Below are 12791 nucleotides of genomic sequence, written 5' to 3'. Positions count from 1 at the left end.
GAAATAATGATCTGAGTAATTGATGTAGTGATTCACTGGCATGAATTAGACATAACCAAACACTGAACATCTGCTATAACCTTTGCAACTGGAGGCTGGCTTCTTTGAGTCAGGAAAGACTGCCATGTTGATGGCATATTCTGTTTGTCTTGCAAAAAGTACATATATTTACAGATCGCTGAAGAACAGAATAACTGACTGCTTGGGGTTGGAAGGGACCTCTGGAGATCATTTCATCCAAATCCTGTGCTCAAGCAGAAACATGTACAGCTCTTTGTCTAGGACTATGTCCAGACAATGTTTGAATATCACTGAAGAAGGAGACCTTACACCTCTCAGAGCAACCTGGGGCAGCGCTCAGTCACCCTTACAGTAGAAAAGTGTTTCCTGATACTCAGAGAACCTTCTGTGTTTCAGTTTGTGCCCATTGCCTCAGGTGCTGTTACTGAGCACCATTCAACACCTGAAATTTTGAATTAAGAAATTTCCTGCTAGAGAAGTCTAGAGAAATTGAGAGAAATCTATTTAATCAATACTTGAATGCTTCCAATCACACTGATTGTTTTTAAAGGCTTCTAAGGTGATATATCAGATTGCTGTTGTACTTTGGATTTCCTCACAAGTTGTTTTTGAGAAAAGATTGTTCATTCTTCTTCACCAATCAGTTTGAGACAAGTAAGGAGGTTGGAAACACACTTTTGCAGTTTAAATCATGTGGGTTTTAGTCCATAGGTCAATGTAGGATGTGATTGTGTCTGCCCTTAGCTTGTGATTATAATCTCTACAAAGGTAAAAACTGCTTAGAATAAACAAATTATTAAATACCTTTTAGAAGGAGAAGGGGCAAGTGATAGGGAAGAAGAGAAAAAGTCAAGTTAAATGAAAGGGAACTATGTCACAAGACTGTAGTCTAGTGAAAACACCTCTATACATTCATTGTGGTTTGAGACATTTATTTTCACCTGATGATTTATTGCAGAAAGCAAAAAGATGGAGCTAGTGACCTCATTACCTTTTCTTTATATGATGCTTTCTACTAGGATGAAAGACATTCTTACTGTATTTCATTTTTGACTGCTCAATTTTTAGACACGTTCTTGTGGTAAAATTTCAGTTAGATAATCTCAAAGTTTAGCAAGGTTTGTAAAGAGAGTTAATGTCACTCATTTTACTAAAAGAAATACACTTAGATAAAATGTTGAGGTTCTGGATGGAGAAGGGGCTGAAACCAAAGCAGTGAGCTTGACACTGAATACCTGCTAGCAACAAGTGTTCTGAGCTTTACCTCCTAAGGACATTTAGAATCTCTTTCACAACATAATTATCTATCAAGTAGACAATTTGAGAGGCAGCACCTCTGTAGCAGATGTAAATGCTAAGTAGGTGGCTCAGTCATGTAAAAAACGGTGAAGATAGGTTATAAAAAAACTGTAAGCTTCTCCAGAGAAAAGATGCAGAGGTCTTTGTGGAGTCTGTAATTTTGAATACTCACCGGAGTTAAGGAATTTAGTGCCTATGTCTGTCTCAAAGTTTTTAGCTGGTCTGGGTGGAGAAACAGAAAATAGGGGAATATTGGTGGTAACTAGTTTCCCTTCTTGACTGATAGTGTGAGTTCATTCTGCTGCAGTGTTTGGCGTGGGTTTTTGTTTCTGTGTTTGCTTTCAATCCTCAGAGTTTTTGTGATGGTGGCTGGGTTAAAATATACTGTGGTCTCAGGAAAGGTGGTTTTTAGTGATTATGTTATGGATGGAATGACAGGTGCTGCAAGAAGGATATGTTCCTCTTTTGTCTGTCATCGTGAGCCTGGTCAAAGTTGGATTTTTTGCTGCGTGAGCAGTTCACTTGCAGTTCTGAGCTTTGTAATGTCGTGTCATGGCATCATAGGGTCCAGAAATGTCAGAGGCTTGCCATGGAGGGCATCAGAGCAGGTTCTGTCAGCCAGGGCCTGTCCTCCACCAGCCAGGAGCAGGGCAACTGGGGGCACTGGGGCAGTCTCAGCCCTAGGCATCAGGCACTTCTTTCAGGCTGAGGCCAGGCCAGACCATTGGCCCGATGGTGGTCCCGGCTCAGCAGGACCATGTACGGGCAGGGCAGGGCAGGACAGTGCAGGGCTGTGGGGCGCTGGAGACTGGCCCTGCTGTGGCACTGCTGGGCAGGGGCTGGCAGTCCTTGGGGGGCTGAGGAGGGCTCCTGGGCCCTGGGGAGAGTGAGGGGAACCCCAGGGACAAGTCAGAGGTGGTGGTGCCCTTAGGGACATGCTAGGTTGAAAGGCTTTTTGCCAATATTTGTTTTGGAGGTGCAATAGAGATGGGTCACATTCTATGATTTGCCTCTAACGTATCAGTTTCATTCTGGAGAATGAATCTGGAGAAACAGAATGAAGGTGAAAATGAGTAAGAGCTCAGTTTTCAAGAGAAGGAGGTCTCAGAACCTCTGTCATTGTTGCTGTCAATCAGGACCCTCTGCCTTGCACCCCTGGCAACTTCTCAGTTACCTTGACACTGAACTGGAATAGCCTTCCTGTTCATGTCCTGTCTATCAGAAAAGTGTTTCAGTAGTACAGCAATGAAAATTTATGCAGCTAGATAGGAAAATCCCTAAGTGCAGACAGATTTTGATGTGCTTATTTCAGTTTGATGGTTGGGATTGCAATTTCTCTCACCTTACACTTCATTTTTGTGGGGTGTGGGAAAAACAGCTCAATGGCTTAACCAGCAATGATAGTATCTGACACATCACTTATGTAAAGTAAAGAAAAAGCTTTTCCACTTCTGAGAGGGTTTTCTTTTATGAATTTTTCTTGAATGAATTTTTAGTCATTCCAGTCTTTCCAGCTATGAAAATTTTAAGAGAGTTTCTTCCTGAATTACCTAGGATCCTGAAAAAAAAAATCATAACGGAGAAAGGCAGATATATTTATCAGAGTTTGCTTGTACATAGAGAGGCATATCTAATTTCATTGAAGGTAATTGCTTTACTAGTAATAACTTGTAAGTGACAGAGATAATTAACATTACCTCAAGCATAGCGAGAACCTTGCTGTAATAGCTGTTTAAGTGCCTTTTCGTACATTTTTTGCTGTTATTTTCAGAAACAGAAATAATATTAAAAGGCCTAAGGAGACTTAACTAGATACTTGAAGTGAGGACTAAAAGATGATCTGAACTCCATGCCACTGGGTGGGTTATTCTGTCTTCTATTAATCTTATTCCCTGTCTGCAGCCTCTCGATGCTGTACCTTGACAAGCTTGAGGGCTATTATGTGGAGGTCTTGCTGTTCCATCTGATCTTTAATTTCAATATGTCTCAGCATGGTCTTGAAGGTCTCTTTGGATTTTGTTTCTTTGACTTCAGTTTTGTCCTTAGTCTTTTTTTTTTTTAATCTTTTACCTCTGCTTACTGCTGTCTTTCTCCTTTAGCTGTATCTCAGCCTCCTTTTCCTCCTCCTCCTTAATCTTAAGCTTGGCCTTTCTCTTATCCCTGCCTTGAGATTCAACCTTTTCTTTTGACACAGGACTAGCCCTCTCCCCTTCTCTTTGACCTTAGACTTAGCATTTTTCATGTTCTTTGGTTTTTCTATGTCTTGTTCTACATGCTTTTTTAGCATTGTTACTTTCTGGCTTGGAGTTTCCCTAAGGGGATTTATCATTCCATTTACCATTCAGAATTTCTTAACACGGCGAATTACTCTCTTCTGCATCATCAGCATTTCTCTGGTGTGTCTTGCTGTTTTGGGCTCAAGCTTCATGAGTTTAATTCTTCCTGACTTCTCATAGCAGTTTGCAAATTCTTGAGAAGATTTGTTTTGTTTGATTCAAAATGAGTCTAACATCTTTCTTTCCAGCCTGCTTGTTGTAGTCTGGGTTTATTTTGTTGTTAGGGTTGTTTTTAATTTGTTTTTAGGTTTGGTGTGGGGTTTTTCCCCTGCAGCATGTTGGTTTTTTTTTTTCTGCAACTTTTCAGGTTGTTGATTTGTAATATTATTTTTTAGATTTGTTTGGAACTTCATTGTACCAATATTGTCATTCTTTCATTCTTTAAGTTTTTTAATGAAATGTGTATTATATGCTATTCATGTATTTACCTTCACTTATTCTCCTGATGAGGAGAAGATTTTAATCTGTTTTATCTGCTGTATCACACGTGACATCTTTGTTTTGGTATGTGGTTCAGGATGATTCTGTTATAGCCCACATGGGTAATTAACCTATGTTTTGCCAATCGTGTTAGCAAAGATTCATATCTAAACAACTTTGAAGGCAAGAAGATTTCTCAAGAAATTTTAGTAGTTTTTTTTAAGAAATAAGGTCCACTGCAAATTCAAATTACTTGTTCCTAGTTGCCATCATGCCTTACACACACAGCTTCATTCCTCCTCGCTGTCTGCATCCTGTGGAGATGGCACCAGCCTTTCCATTTCTGTGTTATTGCTCATCTGCTGCTGCTGTTGTGTGTTTGGTAGCAGCCCATTTTCTCTGAAGAGCAGTTTCTGTTTATCGCTCACGTTAGGCTGTTCTGCCTGCTTACTATGTTCGTCTTTGGTCTCTCCTAGAGCTTTTCCTGCCCTTAGGTCTTGCCACAGATTTGTACAATCCTATTCTTTCTTTTTCTTGTAGTTTCTCTCTGAAGCCACCCAGCCATTTTGGGGGATCATGTAGTTACTTGTTGCTGAGCATACAGTCCCTCACCTCTGGTTTCAGAGGAGTGTCAGTCTGTCTTTCCTGCTTTCTCTGACTATGCTACCACAAGGGCATTGTTATGGGACAAGCAGAAATCAAGACCAGAGATACAGAGAGGTTCATAGATTTAACTATTCAAACCAGAAATAGATGAGCAGAGAATCATGAGGAAATTGCTATGTCAGAGGGAGAAAGAAGAAACACAGGTTTTACCATATCTTTCTGATCTGCTTAAAGACAATAAGTATAACTCAAAATACATAGATTTAAAGGGAGTTGTATAGATGAGAGGCTTCCTGTCTTCTCCTGGTGTTCTACTTTCAATTAAAGTTTAAAAATGGGTTTGCAAAGTGGGATTTTTTTTTCTTGTTGGTGAATTTCTTCTCTTTAGGCAAAAAGAGAGTTACTGCATATTTAGCAAAGGAAAAGTTACATTTCACTGCCTTTGCATTATTTGATACTTGATTACATTTGGCTCAAGTAAAGAAAACAAAGTACCACCACTAATTTCTTAGATATCCGAAAATCAACGTTACCTCAGTGTATGTGAAGAGAGGGTTGTTCATTTTCTAACTTAAAGCCCACACTGTTTGACTCATGAAGATTAACAAGCCTTCTAAATTCAAGAAGCCTGTTTTTTCCCACTAAATACAAAGGAAGCCTGTGGCCAGATTTAGTTTTTTTGCTTTCAAATACCTTAATTAGTGAAAAAAATTATTTCATTTGCATATTTATGATACTCTTCTAGCTGGTCTGTGTCTATTTTCTGCTGTGAAATCTACCTCTAGCTGGCTTTCTTCTTCTGAACAGCCCTCTCCTCCCAAACTGTCCAGGCAATAAACAGTTGAAGTAGAAACATCTGCTTAGCCAAAATTCTGATTTCTGGGCTACTGATGTGGAGAGAACATCCCAGAACTGCCTGGATGCGTTTGCCCATCCTTTCAGGCATGTGGTATGATTCTGGGGTGTGCTGTCCAGGGCCGGGAATTGGACTCAGTGATCCTGATGGGTCCCTTTCAACTCAGCATATCCTATGATTCTATGACCCATTGTTTAATCACTGATTTTCTGTTTATGGTTCAAAAGATTAGAAAATTTAATTGCTATGAAATTTGTCAATTTCAGTTTTCCAATTTAGCAGTGAAGAGCTTATTATGAAAATTTTCAAAAGAAAGAACTTGATATGAAGCTGAATCAATGGGAAAAAGTGGGGTTTAAAATAACTGAGAAGTGAAACTGTGTTAGCCTTAGCGGATTTTCACTGCCCTTCACAGCCATTCCTTAAATCCATCCTTATTTCTTATATCCTAGGTTTAATCACCTACTACTGTTGGAGAATTGGAATGGCTGTCAAAGGCTACGTGAGCAGTGAAATCTCCAGTAAAAATGCCGCTGTCACAGGGAGAGATTTAAGACATTACTGTAGCTTGCAATAAAGATTGTCCTAAACTTCAACATCTGATTCCTCAACGGGTGTGTATGAAAAGTTGCAGCCTTGCCAAGCTTCCCTGTAGCAAGTGTCCAGATGGACACTTTGACAGTTTAGCTAGGGTGTTTCACACATTCCTTATTCATAAGGAATTGTGCTTAGCTTCCGTATTTCAGAATTTCTCCTTTCCAAACGTGTATTTAGATAGGCATCTACTAGTACTTATTTCCAGTTTATAATCACTGTGTTTACATAGAATTGAGGCCTGTGTTTGCAGCTGTTACAATTAATTGCACTTGCAGGGAGTGGTTTGGCTATAGTGAGTCAAAACATTAATGAGAAAGTATTCATTGTGTTTTAAATTGCAGAATCTTCAGTCTCTGCGATGATCAACTTAGTGAAAGTAAGAATAAATTATAAGAAGTGCCTGGGTACTTTATGAGAAATACAGAAATAAATATACAGACAGTGCATGAGTTTCTCCTGCAAAATGTGTGCAGCTATAAATGCCATAAAATCAACTTGGTTGCCTTTTGACAGAAAAGAAGTATTTCAGCTAACAGAGTCTTGAAACATATTAAAACTACCTGAAATAACTTTCTTGACGCCAGTAAGGTTTGAGTTTTAAGTTGCAGGATCTCAAGATAGTCCTGACAGAACAGATGGTTGATAAATATTGGTATTTATATCTAAATAGTCTATCTAAGATGGATAGAGTTTTGAGAAATAGTCTATCCTCTGAGAAGTCATTTGAAGGGTAAACTACAGTTTTGAATTATGTATAAGAAAGAGTAAAAAATAGTCAAATGTCTTTTATTAAAAAAAAGGAATTTTTTATTTTATATTTGAATATGCATAATATCTGTTACTACAGGTGATTTAGTGAGTAACCTTTTGTTCACTATTTGTGACTCATAAGCATCGGGTTTTTTAAGTTAGTTTACTGAAGAACCCTCACAATATATTTCCTCCCAACAGGAAAAACTGCTGTAACGAAAATGACACCATGCTTCCTCCTATGGGGGAATTCTGAAGCCTTCTCAAAAATACAACACAGTGGTAAGTACTAAAAATGTGTTCTTACGATTCTGTTTTCTGTAAAAATGCGTAAAAGAAATGATAGCAAGTCTCTGTTGCTGATGTTTTTAAATGTGTTTGAAATATATCATTACAATATACACATCCAGTTAAAATGTTTGTTTGCCATGTGTTCATATTATAGGACATGGAATATGCTGCACTCTCAACAGTAGTACTCTTTATGTGCTTATTTATGATAAGCATAAATTATTATCTTTCAGTTTTGTGAGTATTGAATAATACCAAATAGTTTGTAGTTAAAAGCTGTGGGATTAAACCTGGCTGTTGTGCCACTGCTACTCTGTAAGGTTTGAGGTTTCCAGGCCACGCTGTTGCCGATAGCGCTGACAGTCTCCAATTTGCAAGACAAAGTTGTGTTTTTAAGTTCTTACGGGCTGCATTAAAAAGGGACTTGGTTGTTGTTTCATATTGTTACCCTATAGATCTATTTTTCTTCTCATTTTGTTAGCAAAATTTAAATAACATATTTAAATATATATATAGCACACACACACATAGTTATATGCGTTTGTGTATATGTATATATACACACACGTATATAAACATTCTTATTATATCAATATGAAATATATGACCAGGGTTTAATTTAGAAATCTCTGCATAGAATATAGTCTATTTATAAAACGCCTTAATCTAATTACCATTCATTCATGCTGTGCCTGACATGCTGATTAATGAGAAGGGAATGACCAGAAGAATTTTTCTGATGCACATTCTTCCTTCTCACTTTATATTATCCAAGAACTTCAAAACAGATGTGACTTTTTCTGTAATCGTTGCCCTAGCTGTAGTACAATGACGTTTTAATTTCATATTAACACTGGGTCCTAAATTCAAGGAGAAGGAATAGTAATAGATCTGATGCGATAATAAAGTTGTGAATAAGCACTAATTCAAAGTATGACAGGTTAGTTATGAGAATCAAGGGTACCATTACGTGAAGTGTAAAATTCAGACAAAGAAAATAACAGCTTTGAAAACTCCTGTGACTTTTGCATCACTGAACCATGTTTATTCCAATTTGTAGCAATTTAAATGTAATTGAATAAAGAATAATTCCTGAACAGGAACCTGTTTAATAGTTTAGCATCCATAGTGATTGTGATAGTAGCTGAATTCTTAGGGGTTAGTATAGCAAGTAGTACAATGTGCATGAATGCCATACATAGAATTCAATTACTGACTCTACTTCAGAGAACAGACATTTTTTTCAGGGAAAAAGGCAAGCACCTGGTATAGAGAATACAAGTTGGATATCAAGAGTACAAAGCTGAAGAGTACAAAGATGAAATAGTAATTTCTTTGGAACTAACAAATTTTGGTAGATTTACATTGTTTTGTACTAGAATAAGCCACAGCCATGTTCCAGGAAGGGAAAGTCTCATCTCTAGATCTGTCCCAATACACTGCAATAGACTACGGAAGCTGGGGAGAGGAGTGTGAAGGGGAAAATGAGGGATAGTGTGATTTTAGTTTTCTCTGTTTCCTCAGCATTGTGTTTATTCTTCCTAACACAGAGAAGAAAAGCCAGAGAGAAAGAGAAGAAAGGAAAACAAACAACATTAAAACAGAAAAGTGAGGTGGAGCCTCTTGATGTCTGGTTTTTAAATCACACTGCAAGTTAGTGGACATCAGAAGCCAGCTGTGCCTTTTGAAAATTTCGTTGTTCATGTGAAGTGATAATTGGACTATACATTAAAAAAAACAAATAAACAAGCAACAAACAGCAGGAGAATAGAAAATGAAGTTATAAATCAGCATCAAATTTATTTCAGCTTCTCTGCTTGCTAATTTCCTGAAATATAAGTAGCCACAGACATTTCTATTCAACCCAAGGTACTCAAAGATACACAACAGAAATGTGAAAATATGTGTTAATTTCAAATTTTGTCTGAAAAAAGGTTGTATTATGAGAGTTCTTTCAGGAGACAAATAGAAAGTGATCTGAAGGCTTTCAGGAAACTGTATAACCCAAACCAAACTAATTTTGAAGTTGTATTTGCAGCAGACATTTAGGATACATTTGGATGAATAGGAGAACTGAGAGCGTGTGCATAATTATCAATGTTGATTCCAAAAAATAACGAGATACAGTAGCTTGAAGAGATTGTTACTGTGACTTTTGCTGTGTTGAACTTTTATATTTAAGAGAAATACAGAAAGAAACCCCTACATCTTGAACACTTTTACTTCTTACTTGCTTTCATTCTCATGCAGAATACCAGATAAAAATCTTCAACATAAACCAATGATCTTTCTCAAGAAGAGAAAACATTATGTTTGGAGTATGCATAAAGTGCTTTCTGGCAATGCACAATACAGTAGTAAAAACTATAGCAAAAAAATGGTCCATGGTTTGTCCTCAGATTTTGATCTTACATCAGAAGTGTGAGTTTAAATGGTGGGATTTCATTCTAGAATCCCAACCTGACAGCTGAATGTGCAGATGGAGCCCTGTGGTAGTCTGTGAAGTGCTGTGTCATTTCTTTGATGTAGCCACATACTGTCAGATTCTTGATCATGTTCTCAGACTCTGATCAAGCCTTCTGTCTTGTATCATTTAGGATAACAAATGTGAAGGAAAAATAAAGCTTTCATATTAGAAGGCAGGAAGAAATCATTCCATTTCTAATCTGGAGAGTTTCAGGAAACAGATCAACTCTTAATTCTCTGAGGAAAATCAGAGCATAGTATAACTCTCATTCGTAGACCTGTCAGCTCTCCTCATCCTACTTTTCCTTCAGGTTCAGTGTTGTTGATCAAGATCTTTGCTTTCCTTCTGTCAGGGTTTATGGCTGTAAATGGAAGTGTGCTCAGCTGAGCAGTCTAGCTTCTGGTTAAGCAGCTCCTTCAAATCCTCCAGTTTTCTTAAAGACTCTCATTGTATTTTACACTCTTAGGTGGAAGAAAAATGCTGTCCACATTTTTTCTGTCCTGATGAAACATTAACACAATTTTAGCATGGAAATCCATCAATTAAGTAGGTTCCTAAGACCTGTACTATGATATATAGACTCTGGTGCCATTATAGTGTACATTCTTCCTACCAATTCTCTTAATTTTGAAACAGAAGAAAGAAAGAGAAGAACTCAGTTTTAAATTCTTCCTTTTCTAAAGATAGAGGGTGTGTTTTCCATAGTGAGAAATAATTGATAATCAGGAGCAATTAATGAAATTATCAGCTGCACATCTCAGAACTGATTGTCTGGTCATGGTAATTAATTGAGGCTGATGCTCAGCATTTCAGTAGGTTTCCAAATTGCAAACTGAACCTTCTTGAAGAAATTTTAGTAGTGTAAATTAACACTTAGTGTTTGGAAATTTAACCAGTCTTTCATGAGATTTTGCCTAGATTTGTTTGCAGGATGTTCCACAAGTCTTTATGCATCTATAAATTTGTTTCCAGGGAGTCCTAAATCCATTGCAGTTAACTGTGACTCAGTTAATATAGAAAAAATAGATAAAGTTACATCATCTGTTTTGCTCTGAGATGTTACTGGGAAATCTAATCTTAGCAAATCCATCACATCACTGATACTGTGGTGTGTTTTCCATTAAAGGTGGAGAACTTCTGTGAGTAGTGGAATCAAAACATTTGGATTCTTTAGTAAATATAAATGATTTCTTGCCTCCATTTGACATCAAAGTGATGTATCCATTAATTTTTTATTCCAATATTTAGTTTTCTCTTATAGTATGACTGACCTAAAGTACCTAAGAGCAGATAAAGTGTAATGATCTCCATCAATATGTGAATTTATGAGGAAACCAAGTGAGAAATGGAAATACAAAGCATCTGAAAATGTTACTCAAATATGAAATAACAAACACCACAACTTTCAAAGTCATTAAATTTACTTTGAAATGGCAAGGTAATGAGTAATTTTAACACTTCTACCTAAAAGCTTTTGGGAGCCAGTTAAATAATTTTATAAAAGTAGGAGTCATGATTCTCTTAAATCTTTAAGAAACGTAAGCTATTCTTATCTAAGTAACATTTACATAGATACAATTGATTTTGTAGAAAATTAATTTGAACATAATATTACAGAAAGTATTGTACAACAGTAAAAAAGAATGGTTAGAATTGTGTAATTTCAGCATTACACAGACTGCATGGATAGTGGGAGTTCACTGAATCATAACATCATGAGTAATAAGAAAAAGTGAAATAGAAAATAATCACACTCTTTTGCTTAGGCAGTCCATTTGATTGATTACAGGTATTTTTTGAAGTTCAGTCATGTTCAATTCAAAGAACTAGAGTGCAAATTTTACTATCTCCGCGTTTGAACTTGAAAATGTTTTATCACTGTGACATATAATTTAAATCTGCAGTACGGAACAACGGGTAGCAGTTATTATTATCAATTATATCTGTTTCTGCAGGGAACTTTAAACTCTTAAAGAAAGTTCAAAACAGCTCAGTTTTTTATAGAACAGCAATGGTTTTGAGCACAAGGTTCTAGTGTAAATTAATTGCTTGTAAGCAGATGTCCTCATCCTGTCGAGGTTCAAAACACACTGCATCTGTGTTATTAATCACAGGACTGTGATTTGTTTGTGTTTTTTGGACAACTCGGTAGTTGATGGAAGGGAAGACCAACATGTCTTAATAAATATCCCTTTACCTGCTGTTCAGTGGCTACCTTCCTTCATTTTTATATAAAAGCAATAGCTCTGTAGAACAGGAAAATCTTGTGTCCTCCTGACATTCCCATGGCTTAGTTTGAGCTCTGCACCCTTAAATTCAAGTTTCTTTTAGAAATAACTGACCAAAAATGATCTCTGGTATCATCGGCTCCGGCTTCTAAAGCAGATGACTATATTGTGCAATCCTTTTTATACAGGTTGTAATATAGGTTATGAAGCCAAGGGCTGCATTTGGTTACTGGTGGAAACCAGTAATGAACGATGTCTCTCAAGGGTCCATACTGGTGGGACAATGCTAATAAGCAGCACTGGCAATGGGATTGAGTGCACCATCATCAAGTATGTGGATGACATTGAGATGAGCCTTGCAATTGATTCACTTGAGGGAAGGAATACCATCCCAGAGGGACCTCAACAGGCTGGAGGAATCATAGAATCATAGAATCATAGAATCATAGAATAGATTGGGTTGGAAAAGACCTCCAAGATCATCAAGTCCAACCCCTGATCCAACTCCAGTTACTATAGCATGGCACTAAGGACCACATCTAATCTCTTTTTAAAAACCTCCAGGGATGGTGAATCCACCACCTCTCTGGGTAGGCCGTTCCAATGCCTGATTACCCTGTCTGTAAAGAATTTCTTCCTAACATCTAACCTAAACCTCCCCTGGCAGAGCTTGAGCCCATGTCCCCTTGTCCTATTGTTGGTTGCCTGGGAGAAGAGACCAACCCCCATCTGGCTATAACCTCCCTTCAGGTAGTTGAAGAGAGTGATGAGGTCACCTCTAAGCCTTCTCTTCTCCAGACTAAACAACCCCAGCTCCCTCAGCCTCTCCTCATAGGACTTGTGCTCAAGTCCCTTCACCAGCCTCGTTGCTCTTCTCTGGACCCGCTCCAGCACCTCAATGTCCTTCCTGAACTGAGGGG

General features: G+C 37.5%; 1 protein-coding gene across 1 annotated transcript in view; it reads left to right on the top strand.

The window, feature by feature from the left end:
- LOC114069597 (neuroligin-4, X-linked-like) overlaps positions 1-12791 on the top strand; it is a gene marked incomplete at its 3' end in the record, with an annotated part of 103580 nt that overhangs the window by 21554 nt on the left and 69235 nt on the right. The window contains exon 2 of the mRNA XM_027906494.1: positions 7087-7167. The remainder of the gene's footprint in view (positions 1-7086; positions 7168-12791) is intronic.

The sequence above is a fragment of the Empidonax traillii genome, unplaced genomic scaffold, assembly GCF_003031625.1.
Source record: "Empidonax traillii isolate 1590-97213 ecotype Southwest subspecies unplaced genomic scaffold, ASM303162v1 scaffold1303:size248775, whole genome shotgun sequence".
Classification (NCBI taxonomy): Eukaryota; Metazoa; Chordata; class Aves; order Passeriformes; family Tyrannidae; genus Empidonax; species Empidonax traillii.
Note: the sequence above shows the minus strand (reverse complement) of the source record. Positions and strands in the feature narration are given on the sequence as shown.